The following is a 16,136-nucleotide window of genomic DNA, read 5'->3' as shown; positions in this document are numbered from 1 at the left end:
CACAGATAGCACCTCACATGAAAACTAAGAGCTTCAACAGAGGATTATCTTGCTTTCATCATGCATTTCAATAGAGAGCCCAGAGTGCTTCTCTTTCCTGGACAAAAAAAAGCACAACAGCTTCGGAATCTGGAGTTTTAAAAAGGCTTATTGCCTTCTTTTCATTTAAGAACGAGAAAAGCTTTTTAAAAAAATTTAATCCTGAGCCTTTCCCATAATAGCAAAGACCTATCATTTCCATTTTTGACCTTAACAGCTGGTGGTTGGGAATTACCAGGTAAACCAAGAAAGTGGGTGTGTTTCTGTCTTCGTGGATAGGGCTGGAGTAAAGGATCAGAGAGGATAGGAAAAATGTGTGAGAGCATTCACTTTGAAGATTTCTCTTCTGTGCTCTTTTCTCTGAGAGGGAGTTCCATTCCTAGTAGATGGCTTAGAGGCAGGAAGAGAAGCTATTTTGCCACTGTTGCTGTTAGATAACAAGACATGGAAGCAAGGAATCACATAAAAGGAATGCAAAAATGACTAGTGACCTAGAAAAAGGGAGGGATGACAGTTACAGGAAGGGTTCTAAGGCTTTCCTTGAATCTCTCCAACTGTGCATTTAGGAAAAGGTGAAAGAGTGCAACAGGATAGACATAGAGGTTAGCGCACATCATCATTGTTGGAGGGAAACCTTGAATTCATGAAATCCCAGATCCATTCAAGTATCTAAAAATGTCAGTATTGCCTTGTCTATGGACAAGTTCAATATTAATAAAACAACACAGTTTGGTGTAGACCAGTGGACTAGAGATAATAGATGACTATTTATTATTATTATTATTATTATTAGACTTTGAGATAGGGATTTCACCTGTGCCTCTCTACTTAACTAATTCTGAGGTTGGGAGGTGGGGGGAAGGAGTGGAGAGGTACAATCCAAAATGTGTTCCCTTGTATTCCCTGAGGCATCTAGGATAGTCAAAGCTCTAGGGGCTTCCTATCCATCCTGGATAATGTACTAGGAAATGAGGAAGACAACCCACATTGTTATGATTCAGTGTTGCCCAGAGCCAGGCATCTGGAATCTATTGTACGGTGTCTATTATTGTGCTCTTCTCTAAGAGCCAGGCTACTCTAAGTCACTGCTGATCCAATGCAGAGAAAAGGAGACCAATTGGATCTTCCTCCAGAGGCTGACCCAGCTCTGATTCTGAAGAGACTTATGAGTATTGAATAAAAAAATAATAGAACTGAGTGAAATGGGGAAGAACTTAGTAAGGCAGCTTCTCTTAAAAAGGAAAAGAGCTAGCAAAAAAAAAATTTGCTATCACGTTGTGACTGAAGCCATCCCAAATCAATCTTAGCCTTAAAGAGATACCATTGGTTGACAATTTTAAAAATTCAAGCATACTTTCCCTTAGCTAGTCCTCTAAGTCTGAAGAAAGCAATAAAGAATTGTTAACCATTGATTTCCATTAACTTTCACACCTGTGAGAACCTGACGACCCCAGATGACCCTTACTCAGAGTAATGGCTTAGAAGGGGAGAGCTTCAGGAGATGAACAGTCACTATTTCCATAGTCTTTTGGGCTCATGAGCACCCATTCCTATATGCTAAGGGTTCAGTTTCCTTTTCCTAGGGAAGGACTTCCACCAAGAGCTGATTGTCTTAGAGTAAGAGAGGATTTGACACCCACATTCCAGGTTGTATTTTCTCTCAGCAGTAGGTTAAAGGGAGGGCTGGGGAGAGGGAGCAGAGAATGGAGAGAAAAATATCTTGAGAAGAGACTAGATGACCATGACAGGATATTTCAGAGGACTGTTTCTGGTCCATGACAAAGAAGCCTTAGGTGGTAAGCTCTTAACTCCACTCTGCCATTCACCCCTTCTCCTGTCCTTTCGACCAAGTGCCTACAGAGTTCTAAATATTAATATATATATATATATATATATATATAGGGTGGTATTCTCTTAACTCCATTCTGCCATTCACCCCTTCTCCTGTCCTTTCGACCAAATGCCTACAGAGTTCTAAATACATACATACATACATATATATATACATACATATATATACATACATATATACATATATATATTTAATATATAAATGCACAACAGCCATGTTTCTATCAGTCAGAGCTTTTGTTTCTGGGAGTTAGAAATTTATTGAATTAAGGTTAAAGTCGGAGCTTTCCCAACACTTCTCAAAAGCTTTGTTTCTCATCAAGCTGGCTTTCTATCTCACATGTTTCCCTTATCCCCATTCAGTAATATAATATGCCTTCATTAGAAGAGGGGCATATCTAATATGAAGACTTTCTTCTCTCCTTATCTTATCATTTGTTTCTACTATAAAAATGTAGGAACCTTACTTATAATCTTCAAATGAAATTGAATTCTTCATGGAAATTTTAGTTTCAATCATACCTCCATGTTTTGGGTTCTATGCTTATAAAAAAGAACCCAAAGCAGAATATCTGAACAACTGGCTTTGTCAACAAGCATTTTAATAATTTATGGGTCACACTGCCAATTCCTGAGGATAGAAGGAGAACAAAATAATAGGAAAAAACCCAAACCACTCCCTGCTCAAGCAGGTCAGACTAAACAGAAAGCAGGCATGCAAAGAGTTACGTGCAAATATTATATATCCATGAATTATATAGGTAATGGCTGTTTGTATATGTAAAACTGGATTCTACCTATATGTGTGCATATATATAATGTCTATATGTACCTACACACACACACACACACACACACACACACACACACACACACACACACACACACTATATAACCAGCAGTCCGTTTCCATAGCGTGCAAGTGAAAGTTCCTGTGGCTAGTATGGCTAGCCTCTGTCCTGTGTTATTACTAAAAGAATAGCCACCTCATTTCTGGTTGAGACTATACACATGGAAAATAGGAGATAAAGGGAATCATATACATCAAAGAATAATAGGGATTAGGAAAGACTTCTGGTAGAAGGTGAGACTTAGCTGGGATTTGAAAAAAGCTAGAGAATAATTTGTCCTTAATCACTTCATATCATTAAGCAAGGGTGAGGGGAAATCTCGGTTTTGTGCAAAACTGGGAATAATTATGAGCAAAGCGCAGAAACAGAAGTTTTGGAGGGAAGAACAGACTCACAGGGCATTTTACCCACAGAGGAAGGATACAGATGGGAGAGTCGGGAAACAAAATTCCTAGTGGCCTGCCTTTTCCTTGCTCATAAGGGCCCTTTATACTCAACTTTCCCAAATAAAAACAATACAGGATCTGTCCACACTGAAAACTTGAAGTTGGTGTTTTCTCCACCAGAAAATAATAAGTTCAGAAACTGTCTCTTCTGGAAGAAGGGCTTCTCTCTCTCTCCTTTAGTCCTACCATATTGGTTCCTAAGAAGTTCCTCTTCTTTGCCTAATTGAAGAGAAGTCATGGCCCTATCCATGTCAATCCATGATTCAGTAAACATTACCATAGTGGCAGAAACCAAGTGGTTATTATAGTCTGTTTCCATAGCAGAGAACATTTGTAAGATAAGGTGAAGGTTTCAGTGCCTAGTGTTGCTAGCCTTTGTCCATGGTCTTGGATGGTCTCTAAGAGAATCGATGCCCTGTGTATAGGCCAGCTGAGTCCCTAGAAAAATCATGCACATTGAATCATTCAGGACTTCTTGTTGATGGGCTCTGTCAGATATCCTGGTACATCTCCATATTATTCCCTTTTGAGCTTCAAAAGAAGCTTTTTAATTCCCTTCTCTCACTAAAAGATTCTGGTTTTGTCCCAACAACAGCCTCTCTGACTTTGTTCCATAATAAATTCATGTCATATTCGAGTATGATCACATGTGCCACTTGCTAGAAATACTTAGCAGGAACTGAAGAGTGAAGGAGAGGCAGTAATGATATAGGAGAAAGAACAGTGGATTTAATGTCATAACAACTGGCTTTGGAATTCTTCCTCTGACGGCTGCCTTGAGTCATCTAGGATCTCAGTGCTTCAGCCCCAGCTGCCATCATTTTGTTTGCTTGTAGAGGAAAAGTGGTAAACTTGATGGTCCCATCTACCCCTGTCTTAAGTAGGATTTAGAAAGGCCTTGAGGAAGGGATGTGGAAGAAGAGAAGAATTTTGTGGGACAGATAGAGTGCCTTCAGGCATGAGCAATAGTATATGTGAATGCTTATAGGTGTGGGAAAGTACAAGCACTTTGGAGAATAACTTGGATCCCATTTGGGCCGGAAAAGGCAGCATATGAATGTGAATGGAATCTTCCCTGTAGAAATCTCTTTAGAGGTGTTTCTCATCTATGGTCATCAGTCCAGATTAACTACATGCATTTTCTGATTTTCCAATCATTTTCTCTGCCTTCAGGATTCTTTCTACGGGATAGATGAAGCTATAGTAGTGTGTCTGACCAGGCCCTAGAGAACAGCTGTTTTCTCTGCACATCTCAGGTTCCTGGAGGACAAAATCTTTTTTGATATCAGCCTTGTTGGAGGATTTTCATGGGAGGCTATCCCATAAGAAATTCCTGAATTCTATCCATTCCCATGTTCCTACTCAGTGGGAGTAAAAGAATTGGATGGATAGACTGATGCATTCACTGGGGGGTGGGCTGGAGTGGGATAGAATACATCTATATGCAGAAGAGAAGAATCCAGAAGAATACGTTTGTGGAAGAAAGGTGGTTGAGTCAAAACTGCCACTCAAAAGAAATATCCTCACACACAAATGAGATTGACTCAAATGCTGCCTGACATCTCAGGAGTGGGGTGGGGAAAGAGACCAAAGCAGTGGTGGCAGGGGGTGCTTTGATAGGAGGAGAGTCCCTTTTTCTTGAAGAAGAGGGTTTAGAAATAATGGATTGAGGAGTCAAGATCCTGTATAAAGCTTGAATCATATGTCCTGTGTTTGGGGAGGAAATGGTGTACAAATCCTCTCACTGGCCTCAAAGAATCAGTGGGAAACAGCTAGTATCCTATGCCCCCCGGCCTTCTCATTCTTTGAGGAAGAAGACAGCTGTTAGATCAGCTTGCTCTGGTGGGAAATAGCTGATGATTTGCTGTGGGGCTGGTAGTCCAGCCCAGGAGGCCTAGATGATGTCGTTTTCCTCAAGGAATTGTTTTATACAGCAAATAGATGAATCCTCAGACCTGAATTCTCAATGATCCCCTTGCTTTCTATTGCCTAGCTAAGCCTGATAAGCCGGATTTCATAGCCCTTAGGGTTCTGATATTCTGGTGTCCGCAAGCATCATTTTTTAATGCTCCAGATCACAATCATCTTAGCTTCTTTTGTGTGAGGGTCGGAAGGTTGAGATCAGCAGCCGTGTCCCTGTTGTGAAGCCCATCCAGGGCAAGGCAAAAAATCAGCTTGCTTTGTAACTGGTTTGGCTGAGGGAGAACTTGCCTCTTTCTTCTCTCCCACAATGGTGACACATACCACTGCTCTCCCTCTGTATGATAGGACCAAGAGCACTGAGGTATGTCGGGACAGTTGCTGCTTCCTGGACTGGAATTGGACTCTGATTCACCAGATATGTCTCCATTCCTTTTAAGTAATACAATTTTCATAGTGTGCTTGATGATGAGGTCATTAGGTAGGTGTCACAAGAGGGAAATAGAGATATAGTTTCCAGCCATTTAGCTAAGTTGGGGATGAATCAGAAGATACAATTCAATCCATCTTATCTGTCCAGTAACTTCTCTTTTATAAAGATTCCCCTGTGATTCTTAAGAATCTTCCTAGAACTATGAGGTCCCAGGAGAAGTGGTTCTAGATTCTTGGTCCCTTCTGTCTTCTTTTCCCTGGTCTTTGTAGTACTTTCTGTAGAAGCCTGGTTTTACTCATAGTTCTCCAGTTCTGACAATGAGACTAGCTCACTTCACCTTTCCAACCCAGAGTAGAACAGTCTGTGGACAGACTCAGAGAACACTTTGTCTTTCAGAGATCTAAGATAGGCACTGAGTTTGTGATACCAATGATCATGGCCATTTGAGATAGAAGTCCAACTTTCAAAGAAGCTGTGGGATTAGACCTCCCCTTTGCTGTCTTGTGCTGATGGGCCACAGAGATGGGTTCGGCTTCTTCCGTCTGCGAAGAGACCTACAGGAGTGAGGATGATAATTCTGAAGTTAGTGCAGAACAGCATTTTAAAAACAGGGAGAGCTAGTCAGTCTGGGCTGCCAATAGCTGCAGACGTGCTTCATCCTCCGCTGAGCAGTGTCCCCCATTGAGAAGCTGCAGTATACATGACTTTAAAAAGATAGAAAAGGAAGTTTTCATTTAGAGAGACAACTGACAGGTCCAGGTCCCCAAAGAATGAGTGAATCCTCTCCGGAAGGGGAAATATCATCCTTGCAACTTGGATCTGTTTTGAATTATGTTTCCCCAACAGAAAGCCATCTGAGAGAAAGCAAGGGGACATTCAACTCAGTCTCCAGCCTGAACCTCAAACCCTGGGTGTGGACTCACAAAAAATGCTTAGTAAAAACAATTTTAAAAGGAATATATGGTTCGAATTCTGCCTAAAAGACCAAGAACTGGAAGCAGAATTGGCTCAGTAGAATGTATCAAATGGGTCTGTTGGACATTGTCAAAAGCTACCATCCACTGGCATGTCAGGGCTGGGAGGGGGAGGAGAGAGAGAAGAGCCAGGTATAGAGGAGGTAGGCTAGGAAAAACTGGGGAGTGAGATCACCCAATATGGGGAGGGCCCTTTGGCTCCCTTACTTGCTACCTGAAAAATCGTAGTGAAAAGACAAGGGAGGGGTGAGTGATGCAACAAAGGGGGTGGGGAAGAACAGGACCCACAATCATTTTGTGATATTTGGCTGGCAAGCCTCTTGCCTGAACCAACTTCTTGGCCAATTATTGAAAAGTCCCCGACTTCTCTGCAAGGATTGCATGAAGCAGCTGCTCTAACCCTCCGTGGAAGCCATTACTGGCTGTGTCTGGATAAAACATCTTGCAGTTTTGCCTACAAGAAAAGCTTCCCCTCCGGATGCCAAAGGCCCGTCGTCTGTGCAGTGGCGGTCCCAGAGCAGCCAGGAGTCCTCACACCACGCCTGCGGTGACGCTGAGGCTTCCGCTGGAAGGGAGGGCCCAGGTCCGCCGGGCCTTGCGGGAGACACAGTTCTTTCAGGTCCTCGATATCTCGGAACCACCCACAAGGGCCAGGCCCCCACACCTCCCTGCCGCCAGTGCCACCGTGGGAGTCTTCCCACCTTCAAATCCAGGTCCCTGGCTGGGAAAATTTCTCCTGCGATCATCAGTGGCCACTGCGGCCCCGACCCCGGTCCGGAAACCCCGCCCCTCCCAACGGCTTTCGCCACCAAGCAGGTCAGCACTCTGGAGAGCTCCTTCGAACGCCCCCACTCACCGGCGCTGCACAGAGGCGGCACCCGGCGGGCGAGACGCAGCTGTCCCAAGGCCAGCTCAGACCCTGGGTCCCCGTCCCGCAAGAAGCTGAAACGCCAGTTGCAGGGCTTGCCCCCCCCACGCCCTCCAGGCTTCGTCCCCTCTCCTTTCACAGCCCCTGCCCCAGTGCTCAGCACCAGTGCGCCGCTGCCATGCGTGGACCCCAACTGGCCGCAGCTCCGGGCCCCGACTTTATCCAGGAGCTTGTTGCCGATGTCCGCTCTGCCCCCTCCGCCCTGCACAGTTGTCCCTGGTGCCATCGCGTGGGTGCTGGCTCCTGCGCTAAGCGGCTGTCCCGACCTGGCCTCCTTCCTGAGGGCGATGTGACCTTAGAGGCCCATAATCCCCTGGGGGGGTGACTGGTACAGAGAGAGCAGAGAGAATAAGGGAGCAAGAGACACATCCCTCCGGCACATTGTCTGATTCGGAAGACTTAGGGAAATGATGGACCGCTCTGTCTTCTGCCCCGTGGAAGTTCTGCATACAGGAACTTGTACAAATTAGTGAAACTATTTGATTATCAACAGAGATTTATGGACATAAATATGGCTTTAAAGATATAAATATAGGAATAGATTCCTATATTTATAGCCATTGTAAATGTGCTTTTTTCTTTTCATCTCTGCCCTTGAATGGGGCACCTCTTATCTTGAGAATAAATCTTACCAGTGACATTCTATGTTTCCTTTTCTCCCTTGGCTAATTCCCTTCTGTCTCTATTCCTCCCTTCCCTCTAAAATGCTTTCCTTGCTGCCCTCAAGTTGTTACAGAATATTGTTATTTGACTGCGTATTTAAGCTGGTCTGAAAAGTTAGAGAAGCACCGAATTTATAGTCCAAGAATCAGAATCTGCTCCATCTGACAAGCAGCACCGGTACCCTGGCCTATGATATTCTAAGTAGGAGGCCTAGGTCACAAAGGTGGGTGAAAGGTAAGAGAGATGGGAAAGACGAGAGAAGAGGGGGCTCATAGAGAATGTCTTTAACTTTTTTCCTGTAAAAATGAAGTATAAGGTTCTTACTTGAGAGAGTTGAGGGGGGGAAGCAATGAAAGGCTTGAGGAGGGGGTGAGCAGGTTTGGGTGATCTGCTGTGGAGAGTGGGCGAGTGAGCCTATAAGGGTGATCTATCTTCTTGGAGTCTCAGGGGCGAGTTGAGAGCCAGGTGGATCCCAAGTGTATCCAAGGAGGATGAACATCTCTGGGGTGAGAGTTTGCCAAATTGTTCTGGGTACATTGATAGTGTTACACCTTAACGTCAAACTTTTTAGTGAATCATTTGGTTGAGAGGCTAAAAACAATTGGCAAAGTGCTCTGCAAAAGTCAAAGGTGCCAAAATGAGACTCGATGGCGGCTTTTCCCAGCAAGCCCAGGTCTGGACTTTTTCTTTTTTTTTTTTTCTTTTTTAAAATTTTATTTAAAATTTTTTTGACAGTATATATGCATGAGTAATTTTCTTTTTTTTTTTTTTTTATAACATTATCCCTTGTATTCATTTTTCCAAATTATCCCCCCCCTCCACTCCCTCCCCCAATGACAGGTAATCCCATACATTTTACATGTGTTACAATATAACCTAGATACAATATATGTGTGTAAATACCATTTTCTTGTTGCACATTAAGTATTAGATTCCGAAGGTATAAGTAACATGGGTAGATAGACAGTAGCGCTAACAATTTACATTCACTTCCAAGTGTTCCTTCTCTGGGTGTAGTTGTTTCTGTCCATCATTGATCAACTGGAAGTGAGTTGGATCTTCTTTATGCTGAAGATATCCACTTCCATCAGAATCCATCCTCATACAGTATTGTTGTTGAATTGTACAGCGATCTTCTGGTTCTGCTTGTTTCACTCAGCATCAGTTGATGTAAGTCTCTCCAGGCCTCTCTGTATTCCTCCTGTTGGTCATTTCTTATAGAGCAATAATATTCCATAACATTCATATACCATAATTCACCCAACCATTCTCCAATTGAGGGACATCCATTCATCTTCCAGTTTCTGGCCACAATGAAAAGAGCTGCCACAAACATTTTGGCACATACAGGTCCCTTTCCCCTCCTCAGTATTTCTTTGGGATATAAGCCCAATAGCAGCAATGCTGGATCAAAGGGTATGCACAGTTTGATAACTTTTTGGGCATAGTCAGGTCTGGACTTTTTCTAAGGGGCCTCTCCCTCTCCCAGAGGCAGACTCTCTCCTGTCCAGTCTCTGTGTGGCGTGGCGATGGAGGATTTATAGGACCAGGGTTATCCTTTCCCACAAGAATCCCTGAGTTAGGGTGCAGGCAGGTCATGGACCTCCTTTGATGTTTCAGGGTAAAACAATTCCTGGCCCTGGGCAGGGGAAAGGCTCCCTAAATCAGCATCCTGTTTATAACAGAAAGCCCCAGGCAGTTGGAGCAGATAACCCAGACTGTGCTCCAAAAAGAATCTGCTTCTTTAGGAAAAGAGAGAGGAGTGAAGGTGGGAGAAGAGTGGGGGTGGGGAAAGGGGAGAGAAACACCTTGGGGAAGGGGGACAGAAGATGTAAACAAGAGAACAAGGAGGTATTTCTCCTAGGAAACCTTGTTATAAATTCTGGCCTTGGAAATCTTTATGGAAATTGCCACAGTGCCCAGAGGGCACTGTCTTTGGGCCTCCAGTAAAAATAGCTGGCTTGGGATATTCTGCAACAAGCTTCCAAACAGCAATCAAGCTTGGAGGGCAAGAAGATCTTGGAGGATGAAGGATATCCCATCCCGGGACCTCAAGCAGGTCTGCCAACTCTCTGAGGTCATTCCAATTCAGAAGTCCTAGTTAGAGTTCCAAGCCTTCAATAGTGGCGTAAACAAGACTTTACTGAAATTATCTGATGCTGATTAAGAAAGGGAACAGCTTGGAAGAGGAAGGATCATGAATAATCACACTCAAAGTTATGGTGGATAAATCTGAGAATTTAATTCTTGGTAGGAGAAAGTGGTAATCCTCTAGAATGGTCAGAGATTGGAAAATGGAAAGCATTTTGGCAGAAACTAGGTTTAGACCAACAACAACTTATACCACAAACCACAACAAGTTGCAAATGATAAAAACATTAAGTCACACCATTAAAAAAAATCACATCAGTAAATTTTTTTTTGGTTGAGCTGGGGATCTAAAGTGTGTGTTTAGGACATGTTGACACACGATAACTGTGTAAATATGTATACATAGGGGCAGCTAAGTGCCGCAGTGGATAGAGCACCAGCCCTGAAGTCAGAAGGACCTGAGTTCAGATATGGCCTCAGACACTTAACACTTCTTAGCTGTGTGACCCTGGGCAAGCCACTTAACCCCAATTGCCTTAGCAAAAAAAGGAAGGAAGGAAGGAAGGAAGAAATCAAAGAAAAAAAGAAGGAAGAAGGAAGGAAAAAAGAAAGAAGAAAGAAATCCCTATAACTTGAGGATTTTGCGCTATTAGAAAAAACTCCCATTTTTTAAAACAGTAGAATGCATATGATATAAATAACCCCTGATAATGGTGTGACTTAATATTTCTATCATTTGGAGCTTATTATGAAATTTGGTGTAAGTTGTTGGTTTAAACCTAATTTCTGCCAACATGCTTTCCATTTTCCAATCTCTGACCATTCTAGAGGGTTACAACCTTCTTCTAGCAGTAATTAAGTTCTCAGGCTTATCCCTCATTCCCTTCAGTGGGATTATTCATGATGCTTCTCCTTAGATGAGAACCGGACACATCCACATAGAAGGGCAGCTGGCTTCAGTGTCATCGGGACCGCTCTAGCCCGTTCTTGATCTTGAAAGTCACAGTGTCCCCGGCAACTCTCCCAGACGATGGCTGGCGGGAAGATGCCAGCGGGATTCCTTACCGTAAGCTCCCTCCTCCCGACTGCCTGCCGGTAAAAGTTGCCAAGAGAGTGTTTAGACTCAGAAAAGTCAGTATATCTAGGAACCAAAAGATGGTTAAAGTATAACTAGCAATCGCCCTAAATGCCTACCCACGGCTCCAAGTCAGGAATCAAACGATCCATAGAATTGACAAAGAAGACATAGGTAAACTAACAAATCACTGACATTTAACCTTGTTTTCATTTTTAACTTCACGGAATGTAATCAATAATTAACAACCATGAAAAACTTACTCAAATATTAAATGTCAAACACAGTCACATATAAAGGTCAATAAGTCAGACACATATCTAAAGACTATGTTGACCTAAAGAAAAGTCTATGATCATGATATAGTATAAAATAAAGCCTGAAGGAGCCTGAGAGAAGTGGGAGCAACACTTCCATCAGTTCCTCACTCACACTGTCCCACGTCTCCTGTCTTCCTTTGATGCAGACCCTATTCCTCCTGCTCAACCCCCTGGCCCCCTGCAGAGGCGGCACCCTTACAGACGTCTTAGGGCACAATGTGGTCTGTCTACCTGCTCTGTCTGTCTGGGCTAGCTTCTGGCTTCTCAGAGAATTCTAAGAGGGGAACCATTCCAGGACACTGGCTGATACCCCTGTTGGGGTGCTCTAAGACACATCTGGTCTGATGCTGAGCGCCTTTTGGGGGCACTCCCTGGTTCCGTGTGTTATTGTTTTAAGTGATTGTGAGTCTGCCTGTGGGATCAGCGTGCTGTGTTCTGTCTGTCTTGTTGGTTCGAGGGCTGTGCTGAAGATTTAAGAACAATGATTAAGAACCGGTTATTTCAGTGCTGCAGCTGTGCTTAGTATAAAAATGGCTTGTGAGTTCCCACTGCTTGACCTGTTGCACTGACCTGTGAGGGAAAGGAACAGGAACGCTTGGCTTGGGCTGGGCTGGGCAGAGAAGGCCTCTGGGGGACCAAGGAGTTTGTGCTAATTGCTGATGTAAACTTGGAGGGGGGGGAAGCAAGTTCATTTTTCTGGGGCAGCTTTAAAATGGTGTCTGCTGCTGCTCATTTTACTGTTGCTTGGGCAGGCTAGGTTTGGTTATCTCTGAAGAACAATGGCTTGTTAAAGGAAGCTTGCCTGAAAGGGGTCCCGTGCCTCCAGTTAGGCAAAGTATGCTACCTTCTGAAGCGCTTGGGTCATTTGTGGCCATTGTAAGCTCTGCTGCAGACCCAGCTCTGACGGACGTGTGGCCTTGATGGAGTCCTGGAGCTCTTGACTGCATCGTGAATCTTTAAAGTTTTGAAGGGAAAGGACAGAATGAAGGGGAGTAAGAGGGACAAGAAGGACATTTGAATGTGGAAAAGCAGTTGCATGGGGCAGGGATCCTTTGTCTTCAAAGGTGAAGGTTAAACTCTCCCCTGCCCCCACTGCTTTCTGTTACTTTAGCAATGCAGCATGGGGTGAGAAAGGGGGTTGGAAACTGGTTAAAGTATGTAGCAAGAGGGGAAGAGGAAAAGGTGAGAAGAGGTCAGGAGTTAGGAGGACTGCCTGGGGAGTGGGGGGAAGAGCGCCCTAGGAAAGAGGGTTATCTCATTCCCCTTCCCCAATTTTTATCAAGTTGCAACCTCTTGGCCCTCACTGAAAAGAGTAAACTGTGGTTGTAAAGGACAGGCCTAGGTTAATTTTAGGTTAATTGACTGAATATCTGTTTCTTTAGATACATAATGGTGTCCTTGGTTAAGGAACGTGGTTATAAGTGTGATCCACAATTTGCTAGGGCCATTTCTAAAAGTTTAATATTTTTATGTGATATTTGGATATTCTGTATAAGTCAAATTGATTGTATTGGGTCATCCTGAGGTCATTTAAATAATAGTTGTTTTTTTTTTTTTTTGGATCCTTTTGAAAATGTTTCTGTTCTGGACAATATGCAATTTGGAATTTTTTCTATGTATTGGGTATTTTTTTTCTTTATTGTTTCATTTTTTTGAACATTTTTTTATTAAGTTTTATAATTATAACATTTTCTTTGACAGTACATATGTATAGGTAGTTTATTTATTTTTTTTTACAACATTATCCCTTGTACTCCCTTCTGTTCTGAGTTTTCCCCCTCCTTCCCTCCACCCCCTCCCCTAGATGGCAGGCATTCCCATACATATTAAATATCTTATAGTATATCTTATGTACAATATATATGTGCAGAACTGAATTTTGTTGTTGCAAAGGAAGGATTGTATTCGCAAGGTAAAAATAATCTGGGAAGAGAATCAAAACAAAACAAAACAAAACAAACAAACAAAAAAACCAATCCTTTCATTTTACCCTCATTTCCCAGTGTTCCTTTTCTGGGTGTAGCTGATTCTGTCCATCATTGATCAATTGGAATTGGATTAGCTCTTCTCTATGTTGAAGATCTCCACTTCCATCAGAATACATCCTCATACAGTATCATTGTTGAAGTGTATAATGATCCCCTAATTCTTATGTATTGGGTATTTTAAAACAAAATGATTTATGTAATGTTCAACTAATATCAATTTGGCCATGAAGGATGTGAACTTACTGGGACACTTTTCTTACTGTTATCAGTATAAGGTCATGGTAAATACCTGTTTGGGATGTATCCTGTGAGACAAGCCCGGGAAGCTGCTGGCCATACTGGCCTTTTCACATTTTGTAGCAGACTGTTCCACCCTTTATTTGTTAGAATTACAGGCATATTGAACTGCGTCTGGGACTGGTATCAGCCCACTGGGAGCTCTGATGGAACGAGATGGGAATTTGGGAGTGGTTGATGAATGACTGGGAAACCCTGACTGGGTCATCTATTACTGTGTGTTTAAGATTTGGGACAAATACAGACAAAAATAATCAGAGAGGGAAAAACACTAAGGTGAAATTTTGGAAGTGACTAAAAAGGATGTGAATAAATAACTTTACGTACATAATTCCAATTTTGTTCCTGAATTTTGGGATCTTAGTTTGGTTGATAGCTGTCTATTGTGTGAGATGATATATATATATATATATATATATATATATATGTACATATATATATATATATATATATATATATATATATATATATATATATATATATATATATATATATATTTTTTTTTACCTTGGAGACTTCAATCCTACTTTAAAAATCCCCCAAATGGTCATTGTATTTCTCTCTATTTGATAGTTTGCTGAAAGTGGATGCTTTTTATAGCATAATAGAGGGTTTCCTCCACTGAAGACCACGGGATCTTCCTCTGTGATGTCCTTCTGGAGGAACGGAGCTAAGATAGAGTCTTGGAAATTATGCCAACAAATTCCGACTCATTCTGCCTACGGTAAATTAGTTCTAAACACCACAAACTACGTCTGCCTCACGTATCACTGGACTCACGGTAGGAGGCCTGGTCACGATTAATGTTATGATCCCAGGAGCTTTCCATGGAGGACTGCCTGGGTTTGGATTCTTGTAATGAAAGAATATCCACGGTCTTTTTTTGCTGAGACGTTGGGGTTAATGACTTGCCGGGGTCACACAGCGAGGAGTGAAGGTGTCTGAGGCCACCTTGAGCTCGGCCGCTCTCGGTCTGCCGCACTAACTAGCTGCGCCCACGATCTTTTATTCACCGCATTGTTATCAGAGTTGTCATTGGTTCTTCCCCTGGACACAGGGCATGTGAGTGAAAGGGTGAACGACAAAGCTTTCAGGGATGCACAAAGGAACAGTCTGATTTCCGAAAAGCCTGCACTTCCACGCGACCTGACGCTGAGAGAAGCGGCGGGATCCGGGCTGGCCGCCCACCCTTCGCTCTGGCCGGGATCCAGGACCAGGACACGGGAAACGCGCCCGCCTCCGGAGAGCTGTGAGGACTGCGCGCAAAGTGAAGCGCAGCATTTCATTTTCCCCTGCTGATTTTCCCTTTTTTCACACTATGAATCATGTGGAGAGGTATTTAAAGTGACTCTATATGTATGACGTATCAAGTCATTTTGCTTTCTTGGGAACAGGAAGAGGGGAAAAATCTGGAACTCGGTGCTACAAAAGTGGATGTTGGAAACGATTTGAACATGTCGTCAGAAAAGATAAAACACTCCGTGGAGGGGGGAGTAAATAAACTGTTACAAAAAACCCCAAAACTGTACAAGCCTCGCCCTAAATGTTCACGGACTCCCGTGGAAGCCGAAGGGCCGAGGGCGGGTCCCCGTCTGCGCGCGCCCGTCACTGAGCGAGAAGCTCGGCACCCCCCCGCGCCCGCGAGGCCGCCCCCCCCCCCCCCCCAGCTGGCCGTGCGCGCGCGCTGCCCGAGCCCTCGCTGTGCTTTTAAAACCAAACAAGCGCCTCGGTCCCTGCGCTGAGGCCGCCCCCGCTTAACTTCAGCTCGGCCTCCGCCTTTGTGTTTAATCTCAGGGTCTTTGTAGGTTTTATTTTTATTTTTTTTAATTGCTCTCCCGCCCTCCTTAGAAGGAGCGGCGCTAAACACAAAGCATTTAGGACGGGGATTCCTCCGCAGGCGCGTGCCCGTTCTGGGGGCGCGCAGAGCCCCGATTCGGGCGGGCGGGGGAGCGAGGGGCGTGCGCGTGCGACATGCGTGTGGTTTCCCGCGCTTAGCTCGCGGCTTCCGGCGCATCCGGTTGGAGGGAGGGGGCGCGCGCTCGCTGCCGACGCTCAGTGCGGCTCCCGCCGGTGCTTCTCCCTGCAGTGTCCGCAGAGACCTCCTCGAGCCGGGTAGGGGGAGCGGGCTCCGGAGGCGGGGGTCCGTCACTCACATCTAGCAGACCCAACGCCCCGCGCTGCTTGGGGGCTTCGGGGGGCGCCCAGCCGGGGGCTGCTCTTTTCTGGCGCCGAATTCGAGGTGTGAGGGTGGGGGCGGAGG

The sequence above is a fragment of the Sminthopsis crassicaudata genome, chromosome 5 (assembly GCF_048593235.1).
Source record: "Sminthopsis crassicaudata isolate SCR6 chromosome 5, ASM4859323v1, whole genome shotgun sequence".
NCBI classification, from domain to species: domain Eukaryota; kingdom Metazoa; phylum Chordata; class Mammalia; order Dasyuromorphia; family Dasyuridae; genus Sminthopsis; species Sminthopsis crassicaudata.
The sequence above is the reverse complement of the archived record's forward strand: the minus strand, read 5'-3'. Positions refer to the sequence as shown.